Raw genomic sequence first — 23,583 nt, forward strand, 5'->3', positions numbered from 1 at the left:
AACTTATGCAGTGCTTGGGATCAAAATCGAGGGCATTGTGTGTGCTTGGGTAAGCACTCTACCAAATGAGCTACATCCCCAGTCGCTTAGCTTTTATCTATCTTCCACGACAAGTTTTAAAAAGCTGAGACCATGCTCTCGCATTAGTAACCAAGGGTATAAAGGCAAGCCTTGCTCTGTATTATAGGTCTTTTTACAAAAAGGCCCGCCAGGCAAGAAGGAAACCTATTACCAAAAAGGCTTTTAGACAGTCTTTAGATTCCAGAGGGTCGCGAGCAGGTATGTACAGGAGCCGAGAGCATTTTTCTCAGCCTACTCCTGGTATCTGAAGCAGGTTGGTTATTAAAAAAAAAAAAAAAACCCTTCCCATTGTAAAGAACCAGGTCCGTGCCGAGCCGCGCCCTTCTCCCTCGAACTACAACTCCCAGCATGCAGCCCGCCCCAAGAGTACGCACGCGCATCGGAGGGGAAGAGGGAACCAGCAACACAGACAGCGCGGTCGGGTTTTTGGGGGGCGCCGCTGGGCGGGAGGATCCGGCAACTCCCTGAGGTGGCGGCACCGCGGAGCGTGGGCGCAGAGAAGGGCGATTTAAACCTTGCGGGCTGTGCAGGGACTCCGCGGCCGGACGCCAGCAGGTGAGTTCAGCACGGTGCTTTCCAGGAAGTCCGTCGGCGGGCGCGGCAGCGGCTCGCTCCGGCCTGGGCGACTGAGGAGGGAGCGGCTGTGCTTCCCGCCGCGGGGCTGCGGCGCCTTCCCCCCGAGGGCCTCGCTGGGAAGCGGAGGGTACCGGGCCGTCCCGGGACGGCGAGGTGTGCCGGGTGTCGTCCGCGGCCAGGCACGCAGGCTCCGGGCTGTCGGTGAGTCACTGGCGGCCGGCCGGCTGGAGTTCGGGACCGGGCGGCTGGGGTTCGGGGCCCGTCACCTAGTGTTCGAGACCGGCCTCCTGGAGTTCGGGACGGTCTACCTGGGTTTTGGGACTCGCTGATGCTCTGGAACCGGCGTGGGCTGGGAGGTCGTCTGGGAAGTGCCTCGCCCCGCAGCCCCTCTTACCCCAGCTGTCTTCTCGCTACCCTGCCTGGCTGTTGGTGGAGAGGGAACCCACAGAACTTGGGACACACCCTTTTCGTGATTGAAATCTGGCCGTGTGACATTGGCCATTTTGATCTATCTGCCCTGCTCTGCCTTAGAATGAATTGCTGGCTCCCGTGCAGCCCAGCTGGGGCCGGCTGTGAGGCTGATGCGGGTTTGTTTGGAGGACGTGACTGGGTCGTTGTAGTTGTGCTTACAGAAGTTGGTGTGTTTCCTTCGCACGCCTGCATTCTGATTACAAACAGAAATGGGAAACGGCCTCGGTTTTTACTTTCCTTTTCTTCTCGCCTCTTTCCCCTCTCTTTTCTGTTTTTTCGACTCTTCTCATTCGTGTTTAAGAACCTCCTTGACCCTTTTTTCGAATCCCCCCACCCCGTTTCTGATTCTAGTCTCCCTCCCCCCTTGTCTTCTTTCATGTTTAGCTAAGAATCGAATTTCCCACTTGCCCTGTGCTTCTCTTAAAACCCACAGTCATCTATTTGGTAATGAACAGGGCAGTAAAACTTATCCCAGGAGGTCATACTTAAACAGGAAATGAGCCTGCGGAGATCTGTTAGCTATGTGCAGTCATCTTTGGTTTCTGACATTTTTGTGCAGCTCGTTCTTTTTCTGAGAATCCTTCAGAATAGTTTCTTGGCAGATTAAATTGATTAATCAGTCGACCTGCCGGTATTTTAGAAAAATAGCTTCTCTCAGGCTCCTTTGTATTGGTTGTCTCTTCCTAGTCCTGTTACACATTTTACACACACACACATACATCCCTTTTTTGGTATTTTGAGTCAGTCTCACTATGTAGCCCAGGCTGGCCTTTACCTCATTCTTTTCCTGCCTCAGCTTCCCAGTACTGGAATTACAGATGGGGCCGTCAAGTCTAGCTACCTCTAAATGTCTTTTAAGAGCCCACAGTTAGGGCCTGGAAAGATGTTGAACTTCCAAAGGACCTGGGTTTAGTCCCCAGGACCCCCACATCACAGCCTACAACCATCTTGTAATTCCAGTTACAGGACATCTCTTCTGATCTCCACAAGCACTGTACACATGGTGCACATACAGACAAGCTGGCTGGCACACACATACACATAAACAGAATTCTTAAGAAGAGCCCACAGTTACAGTTAGAATCCCGTCTCTGGCTCTACAGTGTGCATTCCATTGTATTCCAGGTCTTAGAACTTCCTTGCCTTGCATCTTCTCAGCATGTCTAGTTTTCCTTAGAATGAGATTGATGGTGGCTACGTAACCCTATGATTATCCTAGCCTTCTATGGTGTGTGTGTGTGTGTGTGTGTGTGTGTAATACTGCACGCGCGCAGTTGGGTCAATGCATGTTCATATGTGTTCACACATGTATGAACATGCATGTGGAAGCCTGGAAGTTAATGTCATCCCTTCCTGAGTCACATCTGCTGAACCATATCCCTAGCCCCTCCTTCAATAATCCTTAAAAAAAAATTAATCCACTTGGGAAACCTTGGCTAAATGTGTATCATTCCAACCCCTGTGCTAGGCAAGAAGGAACAACAGTGAGTTCTTGAGGCTGTTACTGCCGGATAGTTGAATTTTCTTTCATCTGTGGTAGACGTTAAGCCATGTTTTGCCTGACATTAAATACTTAAAGGTCAGATCCCATCACAGTTCTTGGTTGTCAGTGTAACCACAATTTTTTTCAGGCTGGTGATGTTCAATAATTAAATGCTTGCCTAGCAAGTGTAAGGACCTAGGTTTGATCCCAGCACCACAAAAGCCAAAAGACAATTGTCAGTTTCCAGGTACTGGCTTATTTAAACAACAGGTCAATACAACAGAAAGGACCTAAGGGCCTACATCCTGTAGGGGCAGTACTCTTTGCAATTAGTGTGCATAAATCACCAAACCTGTTCATTTTGAAGTGAAGTCTGGAATTTTGAAAGTTGGTAGAAATCACACCTTGAAAACTAAGATGATGGGAAGATAATTCTGAAAATATTGTAAAGTGCTTTATGATGATTCTTTTAAGACAGGTGCTGATAATTGTGATATCAGATATATATTAAGGACTTGTCTAATTTTCAGTTAAAAAAATTTGTTTCTGACAGTGTCTCACACAGCCTAGGCAGGCCTCCAATTTATAATGTAGCCAAAGCTAGCCTTGAACTCCTGATCTTTCAGCCTCCACACCCCGAGAGCTGGAATTACAGGTGGGTGCCACCATGCTGGCTTCTCCTTCCTTTTTCTCTATGTGCTCTTAGCTTCCTTCCTCTTTTCTTCCGTTGTTTGCGCCCCCGTTTTCAGTGATGACTGATGCCGCAAAGATGTATTTGACTCTGTCCTAGACACTGTCTCGGGTTCCTGATGTGCGTAAGATAGGATTCCTGTTTGGAAACTTACTTTCTTTGGAATTTTGCCAGTGTGCTGGTTTAGGGCACTTGTGGTTGCTCTTTGTAGGGAATAAGAACATGTGGTAGCTGTATGGTGGATCTTTTCCAATTGTACAGCTGGGGAACAAATAAAGTCAGTCTCTGTCCATGTCCAAGTATCTGTTCCCCCAGACCATCCCTTTCGGTCATGCTGGAGCATGTGTGGCATATCTACATAGAGTACAGTGTAATTTTGTCCGTTTTATGGCACTTCAGATGAGCTGAACACAGGAAAATCACCGAGATCTAAGCACTGTTATCAGCTGGGGTGTGTCTGCAGGTGTAAATGTATAACTGGGATAGAGATCAGCAGAGGGAGGGGGAAGATGAAAGAGGTGGAGGTAGTGGGAGGAAGTGGGTTTCATAGTGTTCCATGTCAGTCTGTACTCTGCAGTACTGCTTAGGCTTGAATCATGAACTTCCTGCCTTTCTTCCAGAGTGCTGGCATGTGCCACCTTGGAGGAATTTTTGTTTTGTTTTCTTTGCGATGGGTTTTACTTTGTAGCCCAGTCTGACCTGGAACTCACAATGCACGGGTTCTTTGCTCACTCATAGCAGCCTGCTCCACTCAGCCTCCCAAGTGCTGGAGTTACAGATGTGAGCTCCACACCTAGCTCGGTTTTCTTGATTAGAAGAGTCCAGGAGGGCATTATTGTGTAGGTTAATGGTAGATAAAGCAGTGTGTCAACTGCTGGTCATTGACCTATCTTGTTGACATTTGAGTTACACGTGCTCTTCACGGTTTTATGTCAGATCCTTTAAAATCATAAGTGTAAAATCATATTGAAGAAAAACAATATAGAAAACAAATATTATTTAATCATGATGGTCCATTAGCCTGTTAGATATTAAAATTATTGAGTCAAATTCTGTTAATTAATTATTAAAAATAATAAAATCTGAATATACATTCTTATATTTGTCTGAATCCATTAGGGAGTGTGTGTGTATGTGTGTGTGTGTGTGTGTGTGTGTGTGTGTGTGTGTGTGTGTGTGTGTGTGTATTCACATGGCTGTGCATTCGTATGGAAGCCAGGTACCTTGGCGGGGGGTGGGGTGGGGAGGGTGGGGGGGTGGGGGGGTGGGGAGAGAGGTAGGGGGGTGGTAAGGGTCTCTATGTATAGCCCAGGCTGTCCTCAAAGTCACATAGATCATCCTGCCTCTGCCTCTGGAGTACTGGAATTAAGGGTATGCACCACCATGCCAGGCTCTACTTTATTTATTTTAAGTATTTACTTATTTATTTTGAGGCAGGGTTTTTCACTGAACTTGGAGCTCCTTGAGCTCAAGTCAGTAAGGCTGACTAATCAATCACTGAGCCCCAGGGACCCTCCTGTCCCCTCCTCCCCAGCTCTGAGATTACAAGCGCACACTGCCTGACTTTTATATGGGTACTTGGGCTCAAACTCTGGTCTTCAGGTTTGCATGGCAAGTTCTTTACAGCTGAGTCATCTCCACAGACCTCTGTCAGTTCGTTTAATGGTAAAGAAGGCATAGAGGTTCTAAAAATCCAAAGTAGTAAATGGTTGAAAGTGCATGCATTATAGTGCTCTAGAATTTCTTTTGGAACAGAATCATTAGCCTGTGTCTTGGAAGTAGAATTTTTACATTTATTTATTTAGTCTGTACATAGGCACCCATGTGCCATGATGCATGTGTAGTAGTCACAGGACAACCTGTGAGAGTCTGTTCTCTCCAGCATGGGGATCCTGGGAACTTAACTCCAGTCATCAAGCTTAGCGGCAAGCACCTTTACGTGCTGAGCCATCTTGGTGGCCCCATCATTAACCTATATCTTGGAGTGGAGTGATCCTCTTTTTTATGATTGGTGTTTCTTACATCCTAAGAAATTTAGACTTACGTTTAAGGTGGTAGAGATACTCTGGTTTCTTTACAGGGTCTCATGTACTCCAGGCTGGCCTCAGACTCACTATGTTGAAAGAATGACCTTAAACTTCTCAAGTCTTGCTGCCTCTACCTTCCAGGTACTGGAATTACAGCCATAGACCACCACACCCAGCAGGATACGCTGCTTTCTCTTCGTAGAGGCTTTCGTGTTCTGGGGTTTTCACGTGGTCTATCTATGATCCATCTTAAATATTTTAGTGTTACGAGTGGAATAGCTTTGCTTTTTTGTTGGGTTTTAAGATGGCTGGCCTGGAATTCATAGTGTAGCCCAGGCGGGTCTTTAACAGCAATCCTCCTGCTTCTGCTTCTCAAATGCGGGGATTACAGGCAGAGACCATCACGCCTGGTTAGGCTCACTTTCTGTTCATTCACACCTTCACATTTCTCTCTCATTGTTATACAGTAATTTTATTGAAGCCAGGCACGGGTAGTGCATTCTTGTAATCTTAGCACTTGAGATACTTGGGCAAGAGAATCTTGAGTTTAAGGCCAGCTTGGGCTATATATAGAAATCCTATCTCAAACAATTGCGTCGAAATGTCATTTGTATACCATACAGGCTACCCATTTAAAAGTAATCTCAAGGAGGAAAAGAGACAATAATCCCAGCGTTATAATCCAGCACTTGGTAAGTGGAATTCAAAGCCAGCCTGGGCTAAATGAGTTTGTTTCAGAGCAAATGCAACAGAACAGTAAATGTGTGGCTGTAAAGATCAGTGGATTTAGTATATTCTCAAGAGTTGAGGAGCCCGTCCGGCAATCCATTTTAGAACATTTTTCTCATGCCAGGAGAAACCCCGTACCCACTGGCAGTCACTAAGTCTCTGGATACTCCGTATAAATCACATCGTATACCATGCTTGTGACCGGCTCCTTTCACTTGTACTCCTTGGTGGTGGTGTTTTTACAGGTCCACTGTGTAGTTCGGGCTTGGCCTGCAACTCACTATGTAGCCTAGACTCTAACTGTGGCAGGAGCGTCTCAGCCCTCGAAGTGCTGGTATTATAGGGTTAGCCACCCTGTATGGCAGAAACCTTTGCTCCATATTTTTCCTTTTGAAATTTCATTTATTTTGTATGTGTCTGTGGTATGCATTGCGGGTGGCCACGTGCCGTCATGGGACATGTATGGAGGTCAAAGGAGAGTCCACAGTTACATCCCTCTACCTTGTGGGTCCCAGGAATTGAACCTGAGTCATAGGGCTTGGTAGCAAGTACCCTGATTTCCCTAAGCCGTCTTGCTGGCTTGTTTGTTTGTTTTGAAACAGGGTCTCATTTTAGCCTATGTAGCTGAAGGTGGCCTTGAACTTTGATCCTCTTGCCTTCCCCTCCCAAGTGCTGGGGTTAGAGGCATATACTACCACCCTTTTTATGTGGTGATAGGGATCAAACCCAGGGGTGTGTGTGTGTGTATGTGCGCGCGCATTCTACCAGCTGTGCCACATCCCCAGTAAAACCCTTGAGCTCCTAAGAGAGAATTGCTAAGATACTAGTAAGGTTTCTCCATAGGTGTGGCCTTTTTGACCTGTAAAGATGTACACTCCCTAGGGTATGTATGCCCAAATACCTACACCCACTCCCTAGAGAAGGAACACAAACAAACAAAGACAAACTTACAAACTAAGGTAACTGGCAGGACCCCTTTGCAGATAAACAGTTTCATATCTGGACTTTCATATCTCAACTTGTAGTATCATTGTAAATACATTCAAGAGAACACAGCTCCTGAAGAGTATGTGAGAAAAATGGATGAAAGATAAACTAGGAGAAATGAAGGCCGAGTGAACAGAGTACTAATACTAACTACACCATGGCAAGGTGACCTTTTGAATTTCTAGATGGGATCTTTCATGTATCTCTGCTGGCCTAGAATTCACTACACAAACCAAAGTGGCCTTGAATTCACAGCATCCTCCTCTCTCTGTCCCCTGCTGAGTTACAGGCATGGTCCGTCATGTCTGACTGTAAGTTAAAGCTACTTAAAGTATGTTGGAGTAGTGGAGTGCCTGAAAGGCAGGCACCAGGGAGTCTGAGGCAGGGAGATCACAAATTCAGGGCTAGCCAAGACTACAAAAGAAACACTGTTTCAAAGTAAGTGTGTGTGTGTGTGTGTGTGTGTTCCTGATTTTTAAACTCTTCCTGGAACTTTTAGAGTTTTTGTTGTTTTTTTTTTACCAGTAGTAAATGTTTGGCAAGTACATATTATTTAGTATGTGCATAGACTTGTAAAAAAAAAAAATCTGTTTTAATCCTTAACTTACTGAATATGAAGTTCATTCAGCAGGATTCTATTACTAATAATTACACACTCTGGATTCCCATATGTAAAATTATAACTAACAATATATTTTGCATTTTTTGGCTGTTTTGTTAAAATAAATGAGGAATTGTTAAGGAATATTCCCTTTGGTATGCATACCAGCAAAGGGGAGATTGCCCTTCAAATACGCATGTGTCAAGTCAGGCTCAAATTAAATGGATGTGCCATTCAGTCAACCCTTAACCTTGGGCAAAGGTAGCAAGATTTCATACAACTTGAGCGTGTGATTTTTCTTCTTAGTGGGCTCTGGTTGGTTGTTAGAGTTAGTCCCTGACCTCCACTTCTCATTTTTTCCCTGCAGTTTCCCCTAAAGTGTCCAGTTATTGCCATAAACCACAAAACATGCAGACGAGGAGGCTGAGACACAGCCATGTGGTTTACTCCAGCAGACACCCACACGAGAATTCCTGGATGTAGTTTGTCTCCTGACTGCATTCAGCCTCTACTTCCCCCTTGCTGCAGAAGGCATCTTGCTCATTGTAGGCACTCCCCCAACCCCAAGTCTAAACCTTGGGTCTGGCCCTGTCTTCTGGTTAGACACTAGGGAACTGTCTTCAAAGAAGTGTTGTTTGAACTGGTCTCTGAAGAATATAAAAAGATTTGAAAGGGGAAAAAGATATTTTAAGTTATAGGTATAACTCTGTGATCTAAGGGTGGGAAGTAGAAAAGCATGGAGACTGGACTGTTTTTAGGGGGGGTGTGCGCGCGCACTATTGAGTGCAGGACCTCCTCAGAGTACAGAAGAGATTGTCAGATCCCTTGGTGCTGGAGTTATCTGTGACTGTGAGTAGCTGGCCATGGGAACCGAACGCAGGTCCTCTGCAAGAGCAGTATGTATGTACACTTAGTTACTGAGCCATCTCCCCAGCTCTTTTTTTTTTTTGTCCTATTTTGAAACAGTGTCTCCCTATGTAGCCCTGGATAGCCTTATTTTCTTTTTTAACATTTATTTGTTTGTGTGTCCCTCAGCATACTTGTGGAAGTCAAAGGATGACTTAATTTTCAGGGGTCTGTTCTCTCCCAGCATGTGAGTGCCAGGGATCAAACCCAGGTCATCAGGTAGCAAATGTCTTCTCCCCTGAACCACCTTCAGGTCCCATGCACCGATGTTTTAATCAGTCTTCTTTCTCTTCACTTTTTTCTTCCTTTCCTTCTCCTGGCCCCAGTCCCCGCTCGCTGCCTTTTAGCCTAGGCTTTGAGCTTTGCTTCCTCAGCTTTCCTCCCCTCTTCTAGCTGAGGCTGCCTCTTCTGACCACCCACAGTTATCTTGGAACTTCTGCGGCACTAATTGTCAGGCCCACCGCCTTGGGCTGCTAATTATGTGTTGCCTTGGTTTCTGTGTAGCTCTATGCTGTGTTTGATTTTCCCAAGTAGATGGTATTCACTTGGCTCTTGGATCTCAGGGAACACAAACCCACTTCAGCTTGCCCGCTGTGGTGTCGGGGCTGGGGTTGTAGGGGATTATTTTTATAAGGCCACTGAGCTCCCAGAAATGAACCACAGCTGGAACTCAGGTCTTAGAAAGATGCCCACCCCCGTGCCAGCCTCCTGAATCTGCGGCTTGCTTGGGTTCTCTTTGGCTCTTTTCTGTGCCTCCTCTCCTCTCTAGGATATTACCTTTTTTTTTAAATAGTGGAAATTATAACATAATTTATCTTGACTTGTTTTTCCTTCTTTTTTATATCAAGCTGTGGCTTGTTCTTAATCACTTGGATTTAATTAGCTTCTGTTAATGTGAAGTATTAGTGACATGAAAACCATGATAGAAATGAAATGTTTTATAGAAGTGGTCTGGCAAATTACATAAGATACTAGTATTATGCAAGATTATTAAATAATGTATTGCATTTTATATTATGTACTACTATTCCTGCATCAGCGTTAAAGACGTTTGCCTATAAAATGTGTGCAAATGAAATGTAGTCCCCTTTTTCTTCATTGTTTTGAAGTTTGGCGTGTGGTCCCTTATCAATCTGAGAGGCTCAAGGAAAGACATGACCCTTCAGCCTGGTGAGATGGCTCTTCGGGTCTGTGTAAGCCTGGTAACCATCTCCCAAAGTTGTCTCCTGATCTCCACGTGTGTGTCATGCCACAGAGACACATCATGTACATATAAACACACACTACTAATAAATACAAATTCTGAAGTGTTTCCCTAGGATATAATTAAAATACAGCCAGTTCTACCCTACCACTTAAAAATAATAGTTACAGTTGTGATAGTTTTAGGGGTGTGTTGAGCTTCTGTTTGGGCCCTTCCTAAGGTCTCAGCAACCTTGTTTCCTTTCCATTGGCCTTTCATTTCTGTGCGGTCTCTTGAGTCCTCTCACTCAGAAGGGAAATGTCATTAGCCTCCTCCTAAAGAACTTGTACTGTACTTGTTGACCTGAGGCCACACTTCCTGAGGCTTCTCTTCTTTCGTCAATTCTGTTCTTCAGCAATCATTTGTTCCTCAGCGTCCATTTGTTTTCTTTCCTCCTCCACTCCCTCCACCTCTTCCCAGAACCGCCTCCACTACTGTATGGTTCTCATTATTCTGGTCATTTCACGTGGGTTACTTGGTTGGTGTTCTATGGCACTATGATTTTAAGTTACCCAAACCAATGTGTAAAAACAAAAGTTATAATATCATCGTGATATTGTGGTAGGTATATAATATATACTTACATGTTCAACTTAATGTCCAAATAAGGTTAAATTCGTCTCCTCAAACATTTATCATTTCCTAATGGTGAACACTGTCAAAATCTCTTCTTTTGTCATTTAAAAAAATGTATTATCCAGTTTTATCTGGTCTATCTCTGCAACAAGCCCCCCACCCATCACCAGATTTCTCCATCCCATCCAAACACCTCACAGTTTAAGTCCAGCTCAGATCTGGTCTTTCTGAGGCCTTTTCTGTCCCTTCCAGCCACATGGTCTCCTTGAAAGTCAACAGTCAGGGGCACTGTTTAGTCCTATTACATGTCACTGATGCAGACCAGATGGTCTGGACCCCCTCTTCTGGGAAACAAGTGAAGTGGCAGGACAACACGGTAAGGCAGCAGTGACCTCAGGAGGCCAGCCTAGTGATCCTCAGTTCAAGGAGGGGGAATTCACCAAAGTCACCTGACACAAGAACGTTCCTAAGCACAGGGGTGGTGCTAAAAGGAGTGCTTCCATGGCCGAGCCTCAGGGAGCCGAGAGCCACGCCAGAGCCAGCCTGTGTGCAGCCCGGGAAGGAGCTTTGTGAGGCGCCTCCTTCCTCCTGGGGAGACCCAGGACCGGGCATATCCTGGAACCCTGCCGGGGAAGCAGCAGGGGCCGGAGATAAGGATGCTTTGTGTGTTGCTGTTGCTTGTTTTTCAATTCATTTTTAAAGATGTGGAGCTTTGGAGATTGTTTCTCTTGGTGTTTCCTTAGGGAAAGGCTCTGGAGGAAAGAAAGATCCCCAAATTGGCCCAAGTCCCAGTTTTGTACTCATGATTGGGGAGTTTGGAAGCTTACAGGATCACGCACCGTTTGAATAAGGTTTTGCTATTGCTTTTATAGATTGTGAAGTATTTTCTGATCTGTCTTTTTTTTTCTTGTTCTTGTTTTCTTTTTGTGGTTCTGAGGAGTGAACCCACTACCACACTAATGCTAAACATGCACGCTGTGCCTGACCTCTGAGAGACTCCCAGCAGGCCTGTGGGTAGCTGTGCCTGACCTCTGAGAGACTCCCAGCAGGCCTGTGGGTAGTTCATGGCTCTTGTTTGTTCTTTCCATCAGAGCTCTTTGTACTGTTACCTGAGTGTGGTGTGTACAGTTCAGAAATCAGAGACATTTCTTTCTTCATGTGCAGAATCAAAATTCCGAAGATACCCTATAAAAATGAGTGAGTGAACATGATACGGAACTGAGAACGTTCCACTGGGTGTGTAGTCAACATTGGGATACTCTCCTTGTTACATCAGCTTTCCAGTTTCTCTCATAGAACTTCCCGAAGTTATTCTAAATTCATTTACTTTTAAAAGCTCAGTATTTAGAGTTGGAAGGACCGTAAGGGCTTCTAGTTAACCATTTGGGTTTCTTTCTGTCAGCATATGGTGGCTCATGCCTTTAATCCCAGCACGGGAAGACCAGGAATTCAAGACCATCCTTGGTTACATAGGAATTTCTGGCCGGCATGAGCTATGTGAGAACCTGTCTCAAAAGACAGGGGGGGGGGGGAACGACGACGACGACACACGCTTCTTGTACCAAAGAAAATAGGTCAAACTTAAGGGACAGATATTAATAAATAATGGAGGGCTGCTAATCTTCCCTAGAATATGACCTGAAATTAAATTTCAGCTTTGATGAGACCTGTTTCCCTGAGGCCCCTTTCTTAAATTCCAACTTCCTTTCTCCCGACTCTCCTCATTTCTTGAGACAGGGTCTCACGATATAGTTCTGGCTCCTTGAAACTTGACATAGAGACTTGGCTGTCCTTCATACTTGTGACCATTCTCCTGCCTCTGCCTCTCCGGTGTTGGGATTGCAGATGTGTTCACCACCACTCCCAGATTTTCTCCCATTGGGGAAAATGTGGTAGAGGCCACAGTAGAATGAATTCCTCTCTAGGCCGAAGTAGGAAGAAAACAGGTTTTTTGAGTATGTCACGAACAGGTTTATCGAGTACCCTGCAAGGAGTAGTGGGCTGGGCACTGACAAAAGGACCGCCTGCAACTGGAATTTATCTTAGTAAGAGACCACGGCCCAGTGTGGTGGCTCCCTCCTCACAGCTGTTCTCCCAGGGCTCAGGAGGATGAGCTGGAGAGGTGCTGGGAGTGTGCAGGGCAGGGGGGAAGTCACTGTGTTCTTTTGAATGTTTTCATTATTGCAGTAATCACATTGGTAAATTCAGGGTTAAGACTTTTTTGCATTTATTCCTGACTTACCAGTGTGCTGAGCATTTATGTTTTCATAGAGACATTTAATTTTATGATGGAGTTAATGGGAAGATAAGAAACGATCAGTTAAAGTCTGCTTGGTGTGGTGGAAGTTTTCCCCAGTGTGAGCATGCCACATGAACTGTCCTCCCTCCAGTACTTAGCAGCATTGGCTTGTGTCTGATTCATTTTTTTCTCTTTTTACTTTCCTTTTAATTGATCTGGTTTTCAAGTCACTTTTCTGAAATGTTTGTGTCTACCTAGCATGATTCAGCTTCCATGCTTTTCCTTTCTGCTTGTATGTTGTTCATTGTATATTGTATATTGTCTTGGCTCTGATAAGGCAAGTCAGTATTACGTTTTTTCTTTTTTTAAGGTTTAGTTAAATGGTGTTTCTTTAAGATCATGCCTGTTTTATCCAGAAAGATGTGAGCCCCAGAAATCTAGGGAAGTGAATGGATCCTAACCCTTGAGGGCTGAGGCAGAATTTGGGATCAGTGGTAAAAAGGTCCTTTCAGTGTTTGCCGTGGACACGAAGGCATAGATTACCAGAGTATTGCCACCTTTTGACTATTGTTCGTCTGGTGCCAGAAACAGAGCCACAGATCTGCTGACCCTTGTTCAAGGGGAGGCACTGGTAGGCCTTCCTTTCTTTTCTTTTTAGAGTGTTATTTTAAGTCTCTCTCTCTCTCTCTCTCTCTCTCTCTCTCTCTCTCTCTCTCTGTGTGTGTGTGTGTGTGTGTGTGTGTGTGTGTGTGTGTGTGTGTGTGTATGGCTTAACAGTCTGGCCAAGTTCATCCATTATTTTGCAATGAATACAAGTGATAGTATGCATACCTATAATCTCAGAATTTAGGAGGTGGAGGCAGGAGGATCAGGCTATGTGAGACCTTGTCTCAAAAAGCAAAACAAACAAACAAACAAAAACCAGACAAACAAAAACCCCACCAGGTGTTGTGGTCTATGCCTGTAATCTGAGAACTTGGGAAGCAGAGGCAGGAGAATCACTGCAAGCTCAGGGCTAGCCTGGTCTACATACCCAATTGCAGGTCAGCCAGAGCCACATTAGTGAGGGTTTTTTTTTCTCTGCTCCATCAAAAGACAGTGTGTGTTCGATGTGTTTGTTTTACAGTCATTGACTGGGAAACCTTGGGGTTTGTTTTGAGACAGTGCCTTATGCAGCCCAAGTTGACCTTGAAGTGCTGAAATTACTGGCATGCACCACCACACCCAGCTTTATCTGAGAAATCATCATATAAAAATATCCTCAGGGGTATTTTTATATCCATATCTCGTGGGCTTATTTTGGTGGTTTACATTAGTTTTAGAAATCTCTGACTGCATTTTCTGCCATACTTTACCGAAAACCTTATCCTATTTAATTGTCTTAAATTTGGGGGACACCTTTCCTTCTGAATATTGCAGATGACAGTTGTACACTCACTCAGGCACCTTTTTTTGAGAACAGTTTTTCTTGGTACAGTTTTCATTTAGGGGAACATTTGTGAACAGGTTTTCCTATGATCAGTGACACACTTCTTAATCTTCACTGCGGCGTATTGTTGGTGCCGTGTTGCTAGGAGATGGGGCTCTGCTTACCTGTGGGCAGGAAAGGGAAGGAAGGTGGAGAAGCAGAATCAAATTTGCTTTTGCTGCTTGATCAAACTTGACTGGGCACCACTGTTGGAATTCAGAGGCGGCAACAGCGTGTCAAACAACAACAAAAAAATGAGTATTGTGTCTGTACTGGGACTCCACCTTAAGGAACAGTTGCGTGTCGAAGCCTGAGTCTGTTCGTGCCTTATCTTGGGCCCTTGGGATTTTTTAAAGTCTAGTTTGAGAACCACTTCTAAAGTGGAGAGAGAGAGATGACTGTCTCTCCATGACCTTTCCTCTCATTCCCACAGCCCTTTTCCTGGCCAGGTCCTGCCAGTCCAGCTTCCTCCCATGACACATGAAACATGGTAGGCCTTTAATAAAGAAATGTGGCCGGGCGGTGGTGGCGCACGCCTTTAATCCCAGTACTCAGGGAGGCAGAGCCAGGTGGATCTCTGTGAGTTCAAGGCCAGCCTGAGCTACCAAGTGAGTTCCAGAAAAGGCACAAAGCTACACAGAGAAACCCTGTCTCAAAAAAAAAAAAAAAAAAAAAAAAAAAAAGAAAGAAAGAAAGAAAAGAAATGTGTGCTGACTTCAAGATAGGAAGATAGGTAAAGTTGAAAAATGAGAGAACTTAGCAATTCAGGCTCCATCCCAAAATAAAGCAAGGAAAAAAATCCATTTTTAAGTCCAAGAAACTCAGAAGGGATAGAGCTGAGATAACATACTCCTTCTGTTCGCTACATGAAATTCAGCTTACTCTCAGTGTGGTTTCTTATAGACCTCGCCTGGTTTTAGGGTTTTTGTAAGTAGTTCAGTGCTTATTAACATGGTAGATGAAGAACATTCTTGCAAAGGGAAGAGTTAGTCATAGCTGTACTTCCTTCGAGAGAGAAATGGGAATGCAGACAGACAACCCTTTAGATTAACCCCTCCACCGTGCCCTTGGAATAGATTCACCATTTTATTGATGGCTGAGCACTCTTTGGTTTTATTCATAGGATAACTGGTAGTTAAGCAGAGGTAAAAAGAACATAAACATCGGGCGCTAACACTGAGCATGCTAAGGGTGCGCCTGCCTTGGCATTCCTCTTTGGTTCTCAGGGTGGCTTCTTCTCTCACCTTGCTTCTCATCTGTTGTCATGACTCCACCAAGAAAACGGGAGGGGTCACAGGGAGGCAGGAGCTGGTTTGCAGCAGTGAGCCAGGACAGGAAGTATGTTACTCACACGGGAGCCCAAGTTGCTCAGGTTCAAATTGAGATTGCTTTTGAAGTGCTGTGAGTAACCTGTTCAAGTATGTTCTTGTAATAGTCGCTGAAGTGATCTGCTGCTCTCTGAGCTGAGGTTGCCCTCTGTAACCCGCGTCTAATTAAATCTCTTCTTTGTTCTGGCCCTGACAAGTTTGCTGGGCTGCCTTCAGACTTTCCTTATGCTCCTGGGATGTGGCAGTGAAGAACATGCTGGGCTATGCCTTTTACTTTTTCCTTATTTAAATTGTTGTTTGTTTGTTTGGTTTGTGTATGTGCTAGGGAGCTGGCTTTCTACATCTACCGTGTGAATTCAGGGAATCAAACTCAGGTGGTCAGGTTTGGAGGCGTGTGCCTTTACCAGCTTACCCATCTCGCTGGCTCCTTTTTTATTTTTGAAATAGCTTCCTATTTTAAAATGATGTAAGGATTTCCAGGTCAGCCAGGGGATACATAGTGATACCCTGCTCAAACAACCAGAAGTCTCTGCAAACTGGGTATGTACATTTTTAATCTCAGCCCTTGTGAGGCAGAGGCAGACAGATCTCTGTGAGTTCAAGTCTGACCTGGTCTACATAGCAAGTTCTAGGCCAGTTAGGGATACGTAGTGTCAAAAATAAAATGGTGAATGGAGAAACACCCCTAAAATTACTGTCATGTAAAGTTAAAAGTTAATATTTCAGTAATCTTGATAATTGCATATTGAGTGATTTGGGGGTATTAGTTACAACTTTGGAGTTAATTATATTTGCTGCATGTTAGTCCTTAGTGTGTGTCTTGCTTTATTCTAGGTGTTAAGGATAACAAAGTCCTTGCCTATTTAGAGTTCAGTGACAGAATAGCCAATGAATCAGTAAATATACTATACAGTGTAAATATATATCATACAATGCCTGAAATACAGCGAAAGAACAGTAGGGACCTGTGAGGGTTGCTATTGTAAGAAGTAATCGCGAACGGATCTCCACAGTCAGTTCACATTTAAACAGAGACCCGGGAAAGAGGGCACAGGTCATTAGCTGCCTGCGTAGAGTATTAAGGTAAAGGGCAGAGGCACTGAGGCAGAAGTGTGCCTGGTCTGCTGGAGGAAGGGCGATAAGATCAGAACTGCTGGAGCATTTGAGTTCAGAGGTGAACGGTTGGGGGTGGGTGAGGGTGTAGGGTAATCTTTGGAGTCCTGTGAACCAAGGTAAGGTAAGACTGGCTTTTCTTTAGATGTCATAAGCAGTGTGAATCAATGCTGTTAGTTATGTTCACACAAAAACATGTCCATGGATCTTGATAGATAGCCACCTTATTTGTAATAGTCAAGACATGGAGTTGGGTGCTAGGGATTTGGCTTGGTGGTAGGGTACCTGTATAGCATGCATGAGGCCCCATGTTTGATTTCCAGAACTCTTCCCTCAAAATAAATAAACAATAAATACAGTCATTCCAGATGACTGTCAGCGGCTAAGTATCAATGGCACATATACAACATTACTATGACCTATAGCAGAGAACGAAGTACTAATGAAGTAACTTGGATGAATTCCTAGGGATTTATATTTGATGATAAAAGCTAGTCTCAAAGGTGTTTATATCCAACTTCTTTTTTGTTGTTTTGAAACAATCTCTTTATGTAACTCTGGCTGCTCTGGAACTATGTAGACTAGGCTGGCCCTAAGCTTATAGAAATCCTCCTATTTCTGCTTCTGGAATGCTGGGATTACAGGCAAGAGCCACCACAACCAAAAGTTAGAAACTGGTCAGATCAACAGTTGCTGGATATGAGAGAGGTAGGTATGGCTATAAAAGGGCAACATGAGGAATCCTGTGTGTTGAAACTTCATGTGTACTGGTGAAAAAAACTAGACTGTAACACAAACACATACATAGGACTGCATGTAAAATTGGGGAAACGGGGAAGATCAATGGAATGTGTCAAGGCCAATGTCTTCCTTGTGATTCTGTGGTTTTGCAAAATGTTACCAAGGGAAACTGGACACAGTGTGAAAGAAATCCCTCTATGTTCTTTGTTTCCACTGTGTGTGATTCTAGTTACCTCAGTAAAGGTTTAAATATCACATTATGCCTGACAAATACACACAATGATAATTAGTCAGTTTACAATTAAGAAGTCTTCAGTTGGACTGAGATGGCTTAGTGGGTAAAGCACTTGAGTTCGAGTCTTTAGAACTCATGTAGAACCAGGCATGGTGGCTTGTGTCTGTAATCTTAGCACTGTTTCATTGAGATGGGATGTTAAAGTTAAAACCTTCCTTTTTGATTGGACAGAAAAGGGAAGTGCTGTGGAATGTCTTTCTGTACGCTGTGAATATGTATGGCTGCCATTGGATGATAAATAAAGCTGCATTGGCCTATGGCAGGACAGGATGAAGCCAGGTGGGACAACCCAAGAGAGATAGTGAGAGAAGAAAGGCGAGTGGGAGACACCAACCCACCGTCCAAGAGCAACATGTGGTGGGACACAGGTAAAGAAAGCCACAGAACATGTGGCCATACATAGATTAATAGTTATGGGTTGAGTTAAGTTATAAGAGCTAGTTAGCAAGAAGCCTGAGCCATAGGCTATACAATTTGTAATTAATATTAAGCCTCTGAGTAATCATTTTATAAGCGTCTGTGGGACCACGGGTGGGAGAAATTCGGCTGGACCTCCAGGCTGGGCGGAACTGGAGAAACTTCCCTCTACAATGAAGACAGAGACAAGAACGTCCCAGAAGCTCATGAACCAGCTAGCTTCATCCATGGCATCAAAAAAGAGACTATGACTCAAACAAGTACTAACACCTGAAGTTGTCCTCTGAGCTCCATACATGTGCCCCTGTACACACACACACACACACACACACACACACACACACACACACACACACACACATGCACTCACACACGTACAAACAAACAAAAAGGATTAAGAGGAAAACCCTTCCACTTAAAAAAGAAAATAACTGATATTTATAGACAAAAGGATAAGGCATTAGAGTAGGACCTGGCTCCTTAGGAAGCATTGCAGTAGTCTAGGCATGAGATAGTAACTGAGACTTTCTTGCACATAGTGTTTGATTGGTGGTTTGGGTGTGAAATGTGAGAGAAGTCAAAGTTAACTTCAAGACTTTTTGCCAGAGTAACTCAGAAAATAAAGCTGCTATTTATCGTTATGTGCAAGATGGCAAGAGTGTGTGTAGGGGAATCAGATATATAGGTTCTTTTATATTTATTTATTTAGTTGGTTGGGTTGGGTTGGGGGTTGTTTTTTTTGTTGTTGTTGTTTTTTGTTTGTTTGTTTGTTTGTTTGTTTGTTTGAGATAGGGTTTCTCTGTGTAGCCCTGGCTGTCCTGGAACTCTGTAGACCAGGCTGGCCTCGAACTCACAGAGATCCACCTACCTCTGCCTCCTAAGTGCTTGGATTAAAGTCATGTGCCACCACCACCCAGCAAGTTCTTATATATTTGTGTTTAGGATTGCTATTAGCCATACAGGTAAAGATTTTACATGGGTAGTTATTTTTTAGTTATGGAGTTCAGAAGAGAGGTCCAGATTAAAGGTAAAATTCAAGAGTGGTCGGTGTATGAAATCATCAAGGAAGTAAGGTGAGCTTAGGAGAGAAGGAAGGTCACTATCTATATAGTTTGTCTAGTCCTGCTGGAGAGATATGAATCTGCATAGAAGTTTAACCAGAGAACAGCATGGTCACATGTGTGCAAAGAGTACAGATAGAAGAGTCTGGAAACTACGCCTACCCTATAGAAACGATGATGAAATGGAGATTAACAGCCTGTATATCTGAATCATGTAACTCCACAGTTGCTTTATAGCATAATCTCTGTTGAGACCTTTCTCTATAAAAATAGAAGCTGGGAGAGAATAAGTAGATACTGGTTAGATGCAGTCATGTTTTTAATACTTAGATAATTAAAATTACTCGTTTGTTTGTTTGTTTGTGGAAGAGATACACGTGCCATGATAGAGGTCAGAGAACAACTTGCTGGAATCAATTATCGCCTTTCACTAGTGGGTCCTGGGATCAACTCAGGTAGTCAAGCTCAGTGGCAATTGTCTTTACTCACTGAACCGTCTTATCAGCCCAAACTTATATAAATTCTCTTTAAAGGAAAGAAAAATGTGTTCTAGTGTTCATTGATGATTTTTACTAAAACTGAATTGCTATTGACAGACCAACATTAGAGGCTGAGACAGGAGGGTCAATTGAGTTCAAGGCCAACTTGGGCTATATAATGATGCCCTATTTTAAACAAAAGAAAACACCTTCCCCACCCCCACCCCCACCCCCACAACAGAACTGCTTATTGATGGGATCTGGTCACAAGAGACACGAGTAACTATAGATAACAGTATGAACAGTTTATCCACGGGAGCAAGAGTAGAATATGTGGGTACAGGTGCAAGTAACTTAGATTGTGGTTGTGTGAGAATGGAGCCTCAGAAAATTTTAGGGATGTTATTATGTTCAGTGAGCCTTGAGGAATGTCTAGGGCTTCAGTCGAGGAGAAAGACATGGCTAAAGAATGTATTTCATGGTAAGCAAGGATGGAGGGATCTAGAGTTTGTGTGTCCTGTTCAGAGCCATGGAGATTGTGATAGGGAACAGCTGGAGCTAATACTGGAAAGCTAGCTATAACCAGTTTGTAAACTGTGTTTTGGACTGAGGTATTTGCACTTTTCTCAAAGAGTTGGCAGTTTCTTTTTTCTGTGAAGGGCCAATAGTAAATGTTTTAGCCTCTGTGAGCCTTTATAATTAATTATTCAGCTCTCCCACTGGGGCATATGAACAGGAATAGACAATGCCTCCATGAATAATGTAACTGTTCCAGTTTATATTCATATAACCAGGCAGAAGGCCAAATTCAAGTCACTGCTGTAGAGCACAAGGACTTCTCCTTACCTGGTTGTATTTAGTCCCCATCCTCCTGAGTATAGCCTTTCTAGCCTGCACAAACATCTACTCAATGTCTATGAAATGAACTTTGTACCTTGTGCTTATGAGCGAGAACCTACACTATTTGACTTCCTGTGTTTGGCTTATTGCACTAAGTATAATGGCCTTCAGTCCATGTTGCTGCACATGTCCAGCATACTGGTTTTCCCTCGTTGCCATGCAGAATTTGTTTTCTTTTCCAGTGAAGTGTTCTCAGAGGACAGGCGAGAGATAGATAGCATTGTCATCCTCCAAACAGAAGCACAGGAAAGCAGCTTCCAGAGCAGGTTCTGAACCCTGCTGACCTGGGACCCTGTCAGTATACAGTGCCCCTCAGTAAAGAAGAGTAGAGGGGAAATGTACAATCAAGGAGAGACTCTGAGTGGGAACACAGTAAAAGAGAGTGCCCGTGTGAGTTTTGAGCAAGGTTAGGTACCATGAACACTGGTTGTTGACACTTTGCCTTAATAGAATTGGAATTTCTAGAAAAGTTGGCTGTATCAACTGGCAGTTCTTTCATCTTGGCAAAAGTTCCATCATCTGAATCTCAGGGAAATGGCTTCTTCATTGTTTTGAAAGGAAAAACAAATAAGCTGAAATAAAGCCACAGATACGTGTTCCCCTGTGACACATAAAAAGTCATAAGAATTAATAGAACACAGTTACAGACCCTGTGATCTACAGCAGTAACATTCCTGCTTGATACACTAATGACCATTCACTGATGGGATCTAAGGCCACTCCATGAGGTGGCACCCATACCTGACCAGCTTGGGTGGCTAAGAATCTGAGACTGAATAGGCCATGAGCCTAGGGAAAAACCAAATACTATTGTTTTGCTGAAAGAACACAGCAGTAAAATGACCTCTAACTGACATTCTGCTATACTCCTATATCTTAGTTAGGGTTACTGTTACTGTGATGAAACACCATGACCAAAGCAACTTGGAGAGGATAGAATTCATTTGGCCTACATGTCCATATCACTGTTCATCACTGAAGGAAGTCAGGACAGGAACTCAAACAGGGCAGGAGCTGGTGGAAACTGTGGAGGAGAGTTACTTACTGGCTTGCTCATGATGGCCTGCTCAGCCTGCTTTCTTACAGAACCTAGGACCACCAGTCCAGGGATAGCACCACCCACAGTGGGCTGGAGCCTCTCCCCCATTAATCACTAATTATGAAAATGCCCTACAGCTGGATCTCATGAAGGCATTTTCTCAATTGAGGTTCCCTCCTTTCAGATGATTCTAGTCTTTGTCAACTTGACATAAAACTAGCCAGCGCACCATGGGTCAATGTCTTGCTCAGCCATCATCATAGAAGCTTCTTCCTACAGTAGATGGGAACTAATACAGAGATCCACAGCTGGATCATGTGCAGAGGGTGAGAGACTGGAACACTCAGTCCTAAATGTCTTCATTAAATCCCTCCCCTCGGGGCTGAGGGAGCTGTGCAGAAGAGGAGGCGGAGAAGTTGTAAGAGCCAGAGGGGGTGGATGGCACCAAGGAGACCAGACACAACAGGACTGACTCACTTATGAACTCACAGAGACTGCGGCAGCATGCACAGGGCCTGCACAGGTTCCACAGACTGGATACCAGAGCTAAGAGGGAGAAGTGGACTCGGCTCCCATCCCTAAGAAGAAGCTGTCTCCAAATTGACAATCACTTGCAAAGGAAAAATTAAATTTCTACACTAGAGTCTCACTGGGTGTACAAACAACGTCTGAGAGCAGGCTCCATGCCAAGCAGTAGAAGGCCAACACAAAATGAACTGAGTGACGTTTTGTAGAGTTTTTTGTTGTGTTTCATGTTGCTTTGTTTGGCAATTTTGTTTGTTTTGTTTTATTTTAATCTTACTGGTCTTTTGCTTGTATGCTATAGTTCCTGATTTTGTGTTTTTATGGGTTTTATTTGTGTGTGTGTGTGTGTGTGTGTGTGTGTGTGTGTGTGTGTTTCTTGTGCTTTTTCAATTTATTGGTTTGGTTCTTTGTTTGTTTGTTTTGGGGTTGGTTGGTTTGTTTTCTGAGAGAAGGTTTTTCTATGTAGCCCTGGCTATCCTGGAACTTGTTCTATAGACCAGGCTGGCCTTGGAATCAGAGATCAGCCTGCCTCTGCTTTCTGAGTACTGGGATTAAAGGTCTGTGCCACTGCTGCTTGGCTGCTTTTTCCTATTATTATTATTATCATCATCATTATTGTTCTAGTTTGTTTGCTTTTTTATTTGCTCTTTTGTTTTCTAAAGAGAGAAGGGTGTGGAGTTGGGTGGGTGGAGAACTGGAAGGAGGTGAGGAGGGAAACCTGATCAGAATATGGAAAATGAAAAAGTTGTCAAATTTAACTTGATAACAGAGATTAATATCTAGACTAAATTAAAGACTTCTTAAAACAAACAAACAACAAAAAGGGGCCACTAGACTAAGGAGGTGGCTGAGAAGAAAAAGTGCCTGCCGCATCACAGCATGAAGATCTGAGTTCAGATTCCTAGAATACACATAAAAAGCTGGGATGGTGGTGAGTGCCAATAAATATCCTCCTACCCCTACTGCTTGCGGGTGGGAAGAAAGATGGATCCCTGAAGCTCATTGGCCAGCCATTGTAGCCTAATCATTGCACTTCAGTAGGGCCCAGGTTTTGTTTTGTTTTGAGACTGTCTCATAAATAAGATGGATGATCTGACATGCATGTGCATGCATACCTGCACATGGGTGTACATCCATACTAACAAGTGAATATGCCACATACACAAAAGATGATGTGTTTTGTAAAAATGAGTAGGCTATCCACAAAGAAAAAGGAATGCCATTGGTAAATGAACATGTGAAACAAGGCATAATCTTGTCATAATTTAACAAAAATGCACATTAAAGCCATGGTGAAATACCATTTCACATATTCCAAATGCCAAAGTCAAAAGTCTGCTAAATACACCCAAGTCAGAAGCTCATTTTTTAGTAAAAGGGGGACCCGTAGGGCCGTGGCCCCCGTTTTGGGTAACTGTTGACTTGCTTGCGGACCTTGACCTTGATATCCTCCTTATGCTAATTCCCTGCCAGGTTTCACCCTCCTGAATGCTTAAGGGAAGTTCCTTGTCTGTGTATCCTGAATAATGGGCATTAACAGCTTAGATGCAAGATTGTAAAACATCAGTAGCAAACTTCTGCCCTCCGGGGGGCCTCCCATTGTGCTC

At 43.9% G+C, this 23,583-nt stretch overlaps 1 protein-coding gene across 3 annotated transcripts in view; it reads left to right on the plus strand.

Annotated features, from left to right (window-relative positions):
• Positions 1–444: 444 nt before the first annotated feature.
• The window catches only part of Tmod3 (tropomodulin 3), a 60,239-nt gene continuing 37,100 nt past the window's right edge, over positions 445–23,583 (plus strand). Inside the window, exon 1 of one of the 3 annotated variants that reach the window (XR_003734065.2) lies at positions 445–636. The gene's annotated coding sequence lies outside the window, so the exon portion shown is untranslated. Of the gene's footprint in view, positions 637–748; positions 859–23,583 lie in introns of those variants that run through there. The other 2 variants (XM_028865030.2, XM_028865039.2) reach the window with 2 other exon arrangements.

The sequence above is a fragment of the Peromyscus leucopus genome, chromosome 14 (genome assembly GCF_004664715.2).
Source record: "Peromyscus leucopus breed LL Stock chromosome 14, UCI_PerLeu_2.1, whole genome shotgun sequence".
Lineage (NCBI taxonomy): Eukaryota > Metazoa > Chordata > Mammalia > Rodentia > Cricetidae > Peromyscus > Peromyscus leucopus.